Source organism: Balaenoptera ricei, chromosome 14 (genome assembly GCF_028023285.1).
Source record: "Balaenoptera ricei isolate mBalRic1 chromosome 14, mBalRic1.hap2, whole genome shotgun sequence".
Taxonomy (NCBI): Eukaryota; Metazoa; Chordata; class Mammalia; order Artiodactyla; family Balaenopteridae; genus Balaenoptera; species Balaenoptera ricei.
This window is the reverse complement of record NC_082652.1, coordinates 37065550-37078669: the sequence shown is the minus strand read 5'-3', so window position 1 is coordinate 37078669 and position 13120 is coordinate 37065550.

Sequence of the window (13120 nt, the reverse complement as noted above, 5' to 3'; positions counted from 1 at the left end):
GCTATACAGACAAAATCTCCCCCAGAAGCATATACCTATACACTCACAAAAAAAAAGGAAAAGGGGAAAAATTAATATATCCTGCTCCCAAAGTCCACCTCCTGAATTTGGGATGATTCGTTGTCTATTCAGGTATTCAACAGATGCAGGCACATCAAGTTGTTTGTGGAATTAATCCACTGCTTCTGAGGCTGCTGGGAGAGATTTCCCCTCCTCGTCTCTGTCCGCACAGCTCCTGGGGATCAGCTTTGGATTTGGACCCGCCTCTGCCTGTAGGTCGCCTGAGGGCATCTGTTCCCCGCCCAGACAGGACGGGGTTAAAGGAGCAGCTGCTTCGGGGGCTCTGGCTCACCCAGGCCGCGGGGAGGGAGGGGTATGGAGGAGGCAGGGCGAGCCTGCCGCATCAGAGGCCGGCGTGACGTTGCACCAGCCTGAGGTGCGCAGTGCGTTCTCCCAGGGAAGTTGTCCCTGGATCACGGGACGCTGGCAGTGGCGGGCTGCACGGGCTCCCGGGAGGGGCGGTGTGGAGAGTGACCTGTGCTCGCACACAGGCTTTTTGGAGGCGGCAGCAGCAGCCCCAGCGTCTCACGCCCGTCTCTGGGGTCCGCGCTGATAGCCGCGGCTCACGCCAGTCTCTGGAGTTCGTTTAGACGGCGCTCTGAATCCCCTCTCCTTGCGCGCCGCGAAACAAAGAGGCAAGAAAAAGTCTCTTTCCTCTTCGGCAGCTGCAGACTTTTTCCCGGTCTCCCTCCCAGCCAGCTGTGGTGCGCCAACCCCTTCAGGCTGTGTTCACGCCGCCAACCTCAGTCCTCTCCCTGCGATCCGATCGAAGCCCGAGCCTCCGCTCCCAGCCCCGCCTGCCCCGGCGGGGGAGCAGACTAGCCTCTCGGGCTGGTGATCGCTGCTCGGCGCCGAGCCTCTGTGCGGGAATCTCTCCGTTTTTCCCTCTGCGCCCCTGTTGCTGTGGGATCAGCGCTGTTAGCCGCGGCTCGCGCCCGTCTCTGAAGTTCGTTTAGGCGGCGCTCTGAATCCCCTCTCCTCACGCACCAGGAAACAGGGAAGAAAAAGTCTCTTGCCTCTTCGGCAGCTGCAGACTTTTTCCCGGACTCCCTCCCGGCTAGCTGTGGTGCACTAACCCCTTCAGGCTGTGTTCAGCCGCCAACCCCAGTCCTCTCCCTGCGATCCAACCGAAGCCCGAGCCTCAGCTCCCAGCCCCGCCCGCCCCGGCGGGTGAGCAGACAAGCCTCTCGGGCTGGTGAGTGCTGGTCAGCGCCGAGCCTCCGTGCGGGAAGTGCGGGAATCTCTCCGCTTTGCCCTCCACACCCCTGTGGCTGCGCTCTCCTCCGTGGCTGCGAAGCTTCCCCCCTCTGCCACCCGCAGTCTCTGCCCGCGAAGGGGCCTCCTAGTGCGTGGAAATCTTTCCTCCTTCACAGCTCCCTCCCACTGGTGCAGGTGCCGTCCCTATTCTTTTGTCTCTGTTATTTCTTTTTTCTTTTGCCCTACCCAAGTACGGGGGGAGTTTCTTGCCTTTTGGGAGGTCTGACGTTTTCTGCCAGCGTTCAGTGGGTGTTCTGTGGGAGCAGTTCCACGTGTAGGTGTATTTCTACTGTATCTGTGGGAAGGAAGGTGATCTCCGCGTCTTACTCTTCCGCCATCTTCTCTCCTCCTCCAGGAACTCTTATAATGACATAAACAATGCCAAACAGTTATAGAGTAGTTTTAAAACGACGCTTCTTAAAAGTTCCACATAAGTTTAACTTTGAAATGATTACATGTGTTGTGATTTATGTTTCTTTTTTTTTTTTTAATTTAGACTTAATTCTGTATTTGTGAGTATGTGTGTCATCGCTTGATTCTACCACTATTACTTTCAGGCCTTAATTATCTTTTTGAGTTAATACTAGCCTTCTTTAACCAAAATAGTGAATTTAACTTCTGTTTAAGAGGCAGATTATTATAATTCTGATATTTCAGACAAATTGACATAGATTGAACCAGGGGTGACATTTAGAACTTTATATGCCTTAAATGTAAATTTTAACTAAGGTTTTCTCTTCTCATTGCTGGATTTTCTAATTATATTCAAATAATAAGAGGGAAGACTTTCCAAGGAGGCCAAAATAATACATATACATTCTTAAATATGCTAATCAAAGATTATGGAGCATAATAATTTATCTCAGCCCTGTGATTTAAAACTATTTCCTTTGTTTTTCAACCTTGTGTGAGTTTTATTCTCTCCCTCAGACATATAACAAGTCATTTTTCACCTTATTCATTCTCTATCCTGCCTGCAGCAAAGTAGCATTATGATATTTTATAGGTAATTCTGAATATAGATCAGCTTCCTTATGCATGGAGAAAGTAAAATACAGGTGTTCTTTTGATGTCTCCAAAACATTTTATTCTGCTTTTCTTGGTGTGACAAGATATCTTATACCTCCAAAAAAAAAAACTCTCAGTTTTTATTGATAGGTAATAAAGAAACAAAAATATGGTAGAGATAGATATTTGAATTATTGGCAAAAAATTTAATTATTTTGTGTTGAATGTACATTAACGCAACAAAAACGCCAGTGTTTCTGTGTTTTACCTTTAAATTTAACCATTATTTCAAAATGCTCTTTTATTGCTTTCTGTAATGCTGCCAATTTACTAAGATTCATCAAATGAATTCAATTTGTTTTGCATTTTATTTTCTTCAATTTGTCTTGTGCATAGAATATTTCTCAAACCTAATTCTGTTTGTATATTGTGTCCTCGTTGTATTTCTTATTCTTTTAAAAATCTCTTTAGTTTTTCCCCTCTTGCTGTGCTGCCTGGTTAGGAGGAATGGGCAGAAGAGAATCTAGAAGAACTCTAGGTATTATTTATTATTTATAAATAAGCTGATCCTTTATCTAAAATTTTCTAAATTAAAAAAGAAAATTTCAGCCTTTTAAATATCCATTTTATCATAGGAGGTACATTTTTCTTTTTTGGTGCCACAGTTGGATCAGAAGAAATTTCAATACAAAAATTTAAAAAATATATCACCTCCTAGAAAATCTAATGACCAAATGAGATAACTTGCAAAAAACTAAATTTTGATCCCTACTTCTAGGTTGAATTTTAAGCTTTGTACATAAGGAATACCTGCCCCATTTACCACTTTTAACTACTACGTACTTCTAAAATTTGGCCACTGGAAGTTGAGGAGTCATCATGAGAAACATTAGATGCTTGTCTCACATGCTTTTGGAAACAACGGGTGCAAAGATTCTTAGAATAGATACCAGAGGGGTACAGTCCCCAGCTTTCCTGAATTACTTTCTAGCTAAATTACAACGCATTTGTAACATTTTTATGTATAAGATTACCCATATTCTTATAACTGTAAGTTATTTTAGATAATAAAAGTAAACTCATATACAACCGTGGTTTCTTAAATAAAAATACTGCACGGATTCCTCAAGTTAGATTAGATTAGTTGGAGGGAAGAATATGCTCCTACCATTGAGCTTGTTGTCTGGACCTTCTATTTTGCCAAACATTCTCTTTCTGCCTCGGGGGAAATATGTTCTTATTTTGTGTCAAAAATTTTGCTTAGTCTGCTTATAATTGTCTTAACATAAGTTTCATAATTTTCTACTTCAGTTTAATTTTATATTTCTTATAATTTTGTTTGAAACTTTTCTTTCTAAAAGTATAGCTTATTTGAAATAATGAAAATGAAAAGATTAGGTAGTGATATTTCTGGGCATAATAATAAAAACAAATAGTGATATTTGAGCTATCAAAATATTCTGATGTAAGAATTACAAAAGAAATATTTTTAAATTAACAAATTAAAAAATAATTGTTTCAAAGTCAGTCAGAATTTACTTAATGTCTTTTGTAAATGTTTTATCTGTTCAAATTTTCTGGAAATAATAAAATAACTGGACAATGAAAACCCATATACACTTCAACTAGATTGATAAACGTTTAAAAAATATTTGCTTTACTTCGTTCTTTATGTCAGCGCATGTATTTATCAATCTATCATTCTCTTCCATATATGTATATGCGTGTGTGTGTGTATATATATATGAGCTATTTGAAAGTAACTTACAGATATCATGACACTTGAAGCATGCATATTTTTAGCATTAGAGATTTGTCTACATAAGCACGATACTATTATCACGTCCAAAATAACTATCATTAATTCAATAATATTGACTCTGAAAGTTCTTCTGTGCCACTTTCCAGGCAATTTCCACCTCCCATACATAACTATAGTTCTGATTTCTATCACCATAGATTAGTTTTGCCTGTCCATACCATTGAAATCATGCAGTTGTATTCTTTGTCTTTGGCTTCTTTTATTAAAATAAAATTTTTGAAATTTATCCCTATTATGTATGTGCATAACTTTATTAGAAACTCCCAGAAAGTTTTACACAGTGTTTTATGTTCCACTCCTATTAGCAACGTATCAGAGCTTCAGTTTGTCTACATCTTTACCAATATTTAAAGGGAACTCCCACTTTTTCGACCCCAGAAGCCGTGAAAGAAGTTTGGCTACTTTGAAGTCCCCAGGCTGGGAGGAATCTCCCGCTGCATGGAGAGGTCATACATAGGTGCTCTGCTCAACAGCTCCAGTGAATTGAGCTTTCAGTCATCCCAAGCCAGGTACCAAACATGAGCGGGAAGATGTCACCAAACAATCCAGCCCATCACTGAGTTGCCCCAGATGTTTCAGTCTTCCTAGGTCAGGACCAGACATTGGGGAGCAGAGACGGGACAGCCCCACATTCCTTGTCTGAATTCCTGAACCACAGAATTCATGAGAATAATAAAATGGCTGTTTTACGCCACTTAGTTTCGCGTGGTTTGTCATGCAGTGGCAGTAATGAGACATTTGGATACACTATACTTTTGTTATCATTCAGTTTGAAATATTTTCTCATTTTTCTTGTGATTTCTTCTTTGACTTGTGGGTTATTTAGAAGTGTCTTGATAAATATCAAATATTTTGGGATTCTCTAGATATCTCATTAGTGTGCATTTCTAATTTAATTCTGTTATGTTCAGAGAACATAATATGAATAAATACAGCCCTGTGAAATTTATTGAGACTTATGGTCCATGTATGGTATTTTGTGGTGAAAGTTCTACGTATAGTTGAAAAGAATATGTATTCTGCAGTTTCTTGGTGTATTTGTTCTATAAATAACAATTAGTTCAGGTTAGTTAGATCTTCTGTTTTCTTGCTAATTTTTCAGTCCAGTTGTCCTATCAACTGTCGAGAAAGGGATATTAAAATCACCAATAGTGATTGCGGATTTGTCTATTTCCCCTTTTAGTTCAGTCAAATTTTGTCTCATGCAGTTTGAATCCTCATTATCAAGAACATATGCATGCAAAATTTGTACATATTTTTCATGATTTACACTTTATCATTATGAAATTTTCCTTACTACCTCTAGAAAAGCCTGTGTCTTACAGTCTCAGTCCATTATTAGCTGCTTTTGTTTTGGTTTTTTGTTTTGTTTTCTACTATAACGCAACGTTTTATACTTACTATTTGCGTGGTATATTTTCCAATTACTTTCAGTCTGTTTGGGTATTTAATTTTTAAATTTATCTCTTCTAAACAACATAGGATCTTGCTTTTTTATTTCTTTTATCTAATTTGACAATATCTGCCTTTTATTTGGAGTGGTTAGTCCATTTTCATTTAATGTAATTACAGATACGGTTTGCTTTAATTCTACAATTTTACTATTTGTTTTTAATTATCTGATCTTTGTCCCTATTTTAAGCTGCCTTATTTTGTGAGTTAATCAATTATGGTTTTAGAATTTATGTTCTTTATTGGCTTTTTTTTTACATTTTAATTTTCAATAGTTCTGTGTCCATCTATTTTATTTTATTTTTTAAAATTTTTATTGGAGTATAGTTGATTTACAATGTTGTGTTAGTTTCAGTGCAGCAAAGTGAATCAGTTATACATAAATGTGGGGGGAAGTGATAAATTAGGAGATTGGGATTAACATATACACACTACTGTATAGAAGATGGATAACTAATAAGGAGCTACTGTATAGCACAGGGAACTCTACTCAATATTCGGCTTTTTTGTTATGATGGAATATTAACAAAATTGAGCTCTGCCAACAAGTTGATAAAGAAAAATTGTAAAGGAGACCAGCATCAGAGTCACAGATTATTGCCCAGAATTTTAGATGTAATGCTTCAAGATGACTCTTATTACTCTTGAAAACTAGTAAGAGACTTCCAATGCCATAAATAAATAAATAAATAGAGAGAGAGAGAATCTGGAAACAGATCTTATACCTTTCATTAAAATTACCTCAAAATGGATCATACACCTAAATATAAACCACAAGTATATAAAATTGCTAGAAGATAACATGGGAGAAATCTAGGTGACCTTGCATTGGCAGTGACTTTTTACATATAAGACAAACATGATCCATGAAAGAAAAAGTTGATAAGCTAATTTCATTAAAATTAAAAACTTATGCTCTGCAAATGATAAGCTGTAGACAGAGAACATATTTTCAAAAGACATATCTAATAAAGAATTGGTATACTAAATATATGAAGAATTCTTAAATTCAACAATAAAAAAAAAGAACAACCAGGTTAAAACCTGGGCAAAAGCCCTGACACCTCACCAAAGAAGATATATACATGGCCAATATACATATAAAAAGATGTTCAACACAATTTGTGATTAGGGAATTGCAAATTAAAACAACAATTAGATACCACTACACACCTATTAGAAAAGCCAAAACCCAAAACACTGACAACACCAAATGCTGGTGAGGATGTGGAGCAACAGGAACTCTCATTCATTGCTGGTAGACATGAAAAATGGTGCAGCCTCTTTGGAAGACTGTTTTTGGTGGTTTCTTAAAAAACTAAACATACACTTACCACATGACCCAGCAATTTGTGTCTCTTAATATTTACCCAACTGACCTGAAAACTTATGTTCACACAAAAACCTCCACATGAATATTTGTAGCAGCTTTATACTTAATTGCCAAAACTTGGAAGCAACCAAGATTTTCTTGAATAGGTGAATAGATAAACTGTGGTTCATCCATACAATAGAATATTATTCAGCAATAAAAACAAACTGTCGAATGAACATATTCATCACCTCAAAGGTTTTCTCATGCTTACTTATAATCCATCACTTCTGCTCCTGCTCCTGTGTCCCCAGGAAACCACTGGTTGACCAAGAAATAATCTTGATTGTGAGGAAAGAGTTGTTGACATGCTTAAATTTATGTTTCAAAAAGAAAAGTCTGGTAACAGTATGGAGTAGAAATGGGTGAGGAACCTGAGTAAATATTAGTAGATCAATTAAGAGGCTATTAAAGTAATCCCTTGCTTTGTGACCACCTAGAGGGGTGGGATAGGGAGGGTGGGAGGGAGATGCAAGAGGGAGAAGATATGGGGATATATGTATATGTATAGCTGATTCACTTTGTTATAAAGCAGAAACTAACACGCCATTGTAAAGCAATTATACTCCAATAAAGATGTTAAAAAAAAAAAAAGTAACCCTTGACATTAGCTTGGACTAATGTAGTGATGATGCAGATGGTGGAATGAAAATATTTAAAGATGTATAAGGCATAATAGCAATAGGATGTTGCTGATGGGTGAATAGGGAGGTGACTTAGAGGAAATTAATTATCAAAGATGAGTTCTAGGTTTCTCATTTGCATAATAGGATGAATAATAGTATAATTATGTAGGAAAACCCTGGAAGAGGACTAGATATGAAAATTTGTTTGACTACTTTTGAATCATTCAAGAGGAGATAATCAAATATATTATCAAATACCAAGATTTGGAGTTTAAAGGAAAGGTCTAGTATGGAAGTAAGAGGTTTTGAATGTCACCTGTTTTCCACTAGACTATGCTGCGTGCTTTTCGTTTTATATTTTTTAATGTTAAGGCAACAAATATCTGATTGAGTTAGGGTGAAAGAAAAATATGTTCATAGTGAATCAAAAAGATTCTTTTTTTTATAAAAGAATAGAATTTGCAGATAAAATGATTTTTAGCTTAGTGTGCATTTATTTCTCTATATTAGATTTTCTCTTCTTTTCTATTCACTTTATATTTTCATATAAGTATTTCTTCAGTTTCACATACTGACTCACCTTCCATGATTAATAGTGTTATTCTTACCTCTTAGGGTGTTTCATGTGCTTGATTGTCCGGTTGTTTCTTCACTTGTTGGCTCCCAGTTTGGGGTTGGCTTTTTATTTTTTCTGGCTTGCCACAAACTCTTCACATTCTTACAGGGGAAAATGATTCCTCGTTGATTTGTAAACACATTCCACCATCTTTCTCTCTGAGATCTATTGAGCTTGCCTATTCATTCTCAAACTTTGTTTATTCGTTGAGAAAACGTATCTCCCTTTTGTAAAACTCAAGTGGTGATGTTTTACATTTTTTAAAAATGTAACAGAGATTATCCCTCTTCTCTTTGCTTGTTTTCTTGTCCTTCTTAAAAGTAAACTCAGTACCCCTGATATTAAGATATTAGCATAGCATGCTTGAGTTTAAAAGAAGGTTTGTGGGGTAAAAATTTGTTATCTCTGACTTCCTGCTTAAAAATAACTGAATATTGCACTGTACCATCTGTCATATTAGTTACTATGTTACAATGTTACTTTCATTTAATACCATACTAATGGCCTTACAGCTTTCTCAGGATTTTCTATTGTTAGTCCTAACAGGGACTAGACAAATATGTAGCTAAATCAAAGGGTGCATTTATTTCCCTGTAGACATTAATCAGTTTTGTATCGAATGCAGCAACTTTATCCTAACTTTCCTTTATTAAATTTCTTATAAATGCCTGGTTGAATCAAATCTGTGATGTGTATTCATTTTATATTTTTATGAGTCATGTTTTTTAGACTTTAAAAAATTACACGTAAGCAGTTTTAAGCATCTCTCAGATGGTTAAGTGGGCTAATCTGTTTGAGAGGTAATAGAGCTAGATTTCTTGAGAAGTACCGCTGGAGGGGCTGCTTAACCTTGGCCCACGGTAAATCCAAAAACAATACAATTTTAACTTTTCAACTCTCAGTTTCTCTAGATTTTTTTTCCCTCCCTACTGATTTTATTCTTTATTTTTGTTGCTGGTTCATGCATGGCTAATACATTATTTTCCGTTGTTGGCAGCAGTGATTAAGAATTTTGCTTGTTCCCAATCACTTGGTAATCTCTGTTAGATGGATCATAAAGATCTATTCTCTCTTTGGTGAGATATAACAGAGAATATGGTTAGCTGGTGTTTTTGTTTGTTTTTTACTTGGTCTATTTGTGACCTTTGATCAATTAAAAATTTCATTCCCAGCAGTTCCTTAGAATCCAGACTGGTGAGTTTCCATTTCCATGTTCACTTGGTCCTATAGCTGGATTTGTAGAACTGAATCTATAAGAACTCTGTGCATCTGTTTCCCTCTCTCTGTACCTGTAATTAAGAAGTCCTGACCTTGTACTGAGTGAGTACAAGATGTTTTTCTTCCTTTCATGGTACCTAACCTGCAAGGTGACCCCGATCATCCTTGCCCCTGGTGTTCACAATCTGTTGTAATTCTCTCCTGCATTGTGCCAGGTTGGTCTGGGTGGGCAGTAGCTTATGGCAGATGTGATAGCATGTCACTTCTCAGATTAGATGATTAAAAAAAGACTGTGGCTTCCAGCTTAGGCGTGCTTTTTGCTTACTCTCTAGGATCACTTGTATGGGCAATTGCCGTGTTGTAAGAAGTGCTGTGAAGAGACCCATGTGGTGAGAAACTAGAGCCAGTTTCCATCAGGGAGGACCTTAAACCTTCATGTAAGTATGTTTGGAAGCACCTCTTGACCTTTGAGATTATTATAGCCCTGCACAGCAGCCTGACTGCAAGGCCCTGGCCAGAACTGGCAGATGTTTCTGCGTTCCTGACCTTCAGAAACTATGTGATGTAATAAATGTTTGTTGTTTTAAGCTGCTTAATTTGGAATAATTTGTTGAGCAGTAATAGATAACCAATACACCTACCTCTAGAGGGTGTTAATAAATTTTCAGCTCTCAAACTAAAAATGCTTTGTTCTAGTTGATTTCTGGTGATGATAAATAGTTTACTTATATAAATCTAATATCCATAAACTCCATAAAAAATAAGAGAATTGAACTTCTAATAATTTATGTTTTAGATTAAAAATTTTCTTACAGAAATTGCTAGCTAAGGCATATTTTAATATTAGAATCCAAGTTCATAGAGTTAAGGTGAATTTGTGGAAAATTAGTACAGTAGTTTGACAATTTTGGTTAAAAATGATAGTTATGTCTTTTCCTTGATTTTTATAATTATAAAATACTAGATAAGTACACATTTTATTTTTAAAATTAGATTTGTGTTTATTTTCTCATAAATAGACTAGTTCATTTGAATTTCCTCAACTACTTATACCCTTAACTTTGTGCCAACTAAATTGAATAATTCTGACAACTTTTTATAAAAAAAAATTACATTTTCTATGTATCAGTTTGAACATCATTTCCAAAAACCCTTAGATATCTTAAAACCTTTAATAATATTAAATCGAGTTAATAGCTAATAATTTGATACCTAGATAGTTTCTAAGCAATGTTTCTGAACACAGAAACACTGATTAATAATCATAATAGTAAGTTAACATGTTTGCTCCTTTTTATTTTATTTTATTTTTTTAATAAATTTATTTATTTTTGTCTGCATTGGATCTTCGTTGCTGCGTGCAGGCTTTCTCTAGTTGCCGCGAGCAGGGCCTACTCTTTGTTGCGGTGCACGGGCTTCTCATTGTGGTGGCTCCTCTTGTTGCGGCATACAGGCTCTAGGCACGCAGGCTTCAGTAGTTGTGGCACACAGGCTCAGTAGTTGTGGCTCACGGGCTCAGTAGTTGTGGCTCACGGGCTCTAGAGCTCAGGCTCAGTAGTTGTGGCACATGGGCTTAGTTGCTCCGCCGCAAGTTAGATCTTCCCAGACCAGGGCTTGAACCCGTGTCCCCTGTGTTGGCAGGCGGATTCTTAACCACTGTGCCACCAGGGAAGACCCTGTTTGCTCCTTTTTAAATATATGAGTAGACTTTTGGAGCATGTTAACAAATGTGTCCATTTTTGTAAAATGATGTGTGTGCCTCTAGAAAATTGTGAGCTTTGCTGGTATTCTAAAATGTTTGTGTGTGAAAGTTCTCAAATACCATCCTCTTAGTTTTTTGTGAAGTATTAGTTACTTCAGTTAAAAATTATAATTAACACTCGTATTCAACACTAAGAGCAATAGTGACAGAACATCACAACCTTATTCTTAAGCAAGCAGATGAGATTTTTGTTTTCCAGGGAATCAGAGAGTAGGTTTACCCTAAATAAAGCATTAGTTTGTTCTAGACTATGGAAGATCATAGTGAAGGACAACACTTGACTATTTGTTCCAAGTTTTCAAGAATATGAAGGAAGGGAATTGAATTTTCTTTGGTTTAGTAACAAAGATTCCATGTCTCACTAGAATAGTTTTCTCTGCTTTAAATTGACTTTGAAATGTTTTGATTATTTAAAAAATGGTTTCTGTATTGTGAAAGAGCTAATACTCCTTACAACCATATAACAGTCTTCTATGTTTTATTTTTAAACGACACTTTGATTAAATAAGTAACCAGTATTGATCCTATTTCAGTTAAGTAACCAAATCTCATCAGTTGTCCTCAGATATAAAAGAGATAAAGGTAGAATATTTTCAAGCCAGCTATAAATTAAATCTATCTCCACATAAAAAATTACTAATATAAATATGTTGTGATTGTATGTTTTTTGGAAAGGCCATGGAGAGATTTGTCAATGAACTTGCCGCCCATAGTTTTTACCCTAAGGGAAATTATTGATCAAACCCTTGTGAAATAGTCATGTCCTGTATCCCAATAAAGAATTTTAATTTCCTCCATTCTGTATGATTGGTTACTTAATAAATTAACTGCCCCCATTCAGTCTCATTCTCAAACAAGTTTCTGCTTCCCTCTGGTGCTTGCTGAAGGTTCTGCCATAAGTGACAGGCTAGAATTTTTGTCTTTACAAAGAGACGCACAATCTCAGAGCCTCATGAAGAGGATTGTACCAACTACTCTGAACTATTCATATGTGCAAGAATGGTTCTTGAGTACCGGCCTCCAAGTTGACGTCATTTAAACAACATTCTGATTGTTACGCATCCTGCAGATCATAACTCTGTGGTACCAAACTATTTAAAAAAGTAAAATATTTTCACCAAATAGACAAGTAACTCTCCTGGGAAAAAAGTGGAAATTAAGTAAGGCTATAAAGGTACTCTTATCCATTGCTTCTTAGCAGTTTATAGAAGGAGGATTTAAGTGAAAACAAATATTCCTCAAGCTCTCTTTCACATGTTTCACTGTATAACAAGGGCCAGTGGCTTTTTGGGGAAAGGGCTGGGCAATATGTAGTTTAAGCTCTGAGGTCCAAATACCATCTCTCTTGCATATTCTTCTCAGTGTTTTTTACAATTCTTTAAAAATTTAAAACCTTTTTTGGCTCACAGGTCATACAAAAACCAGGCTGTGAGATTTAGTTTGCCAAAGCCTTCTCTATAATGTGTGCAGTGTAATGCTTTGCCAGAGTTAGAGTCTTCTATGCAACAATGCTAGCCAGCCAATGAGCTTAATATTTTGATTCTTATTTCTGTCTTCTAGGACTATCTTATAGGTCATGTGGACTATCCAGAAATGTTTTTTTAAATGATTAAATTTTTGAAAACAATTATTACATATTCAGTTGGGTGTTATTATAGACATTCCTACTTAGAAAAAATGATAATTTGATTAAGCACTTAATTGAGGGAAAATAATAGAGTTGTTAGGCTTTGGAATGTATGGACAGAAATGTTAATTGATAGATTGATTCATTGACAATAGAATCAATTTGAAGACCATGGAATAGTCTTTCAGGAAGCCAATCTTTCTTACTTAATACTCCCGCAGTTAACTTTCTATATCCTAAATCTGGTCATGTTACTTGCATGTGTGAAAATCATCAATGGCTCTCACATTCCTATATGAT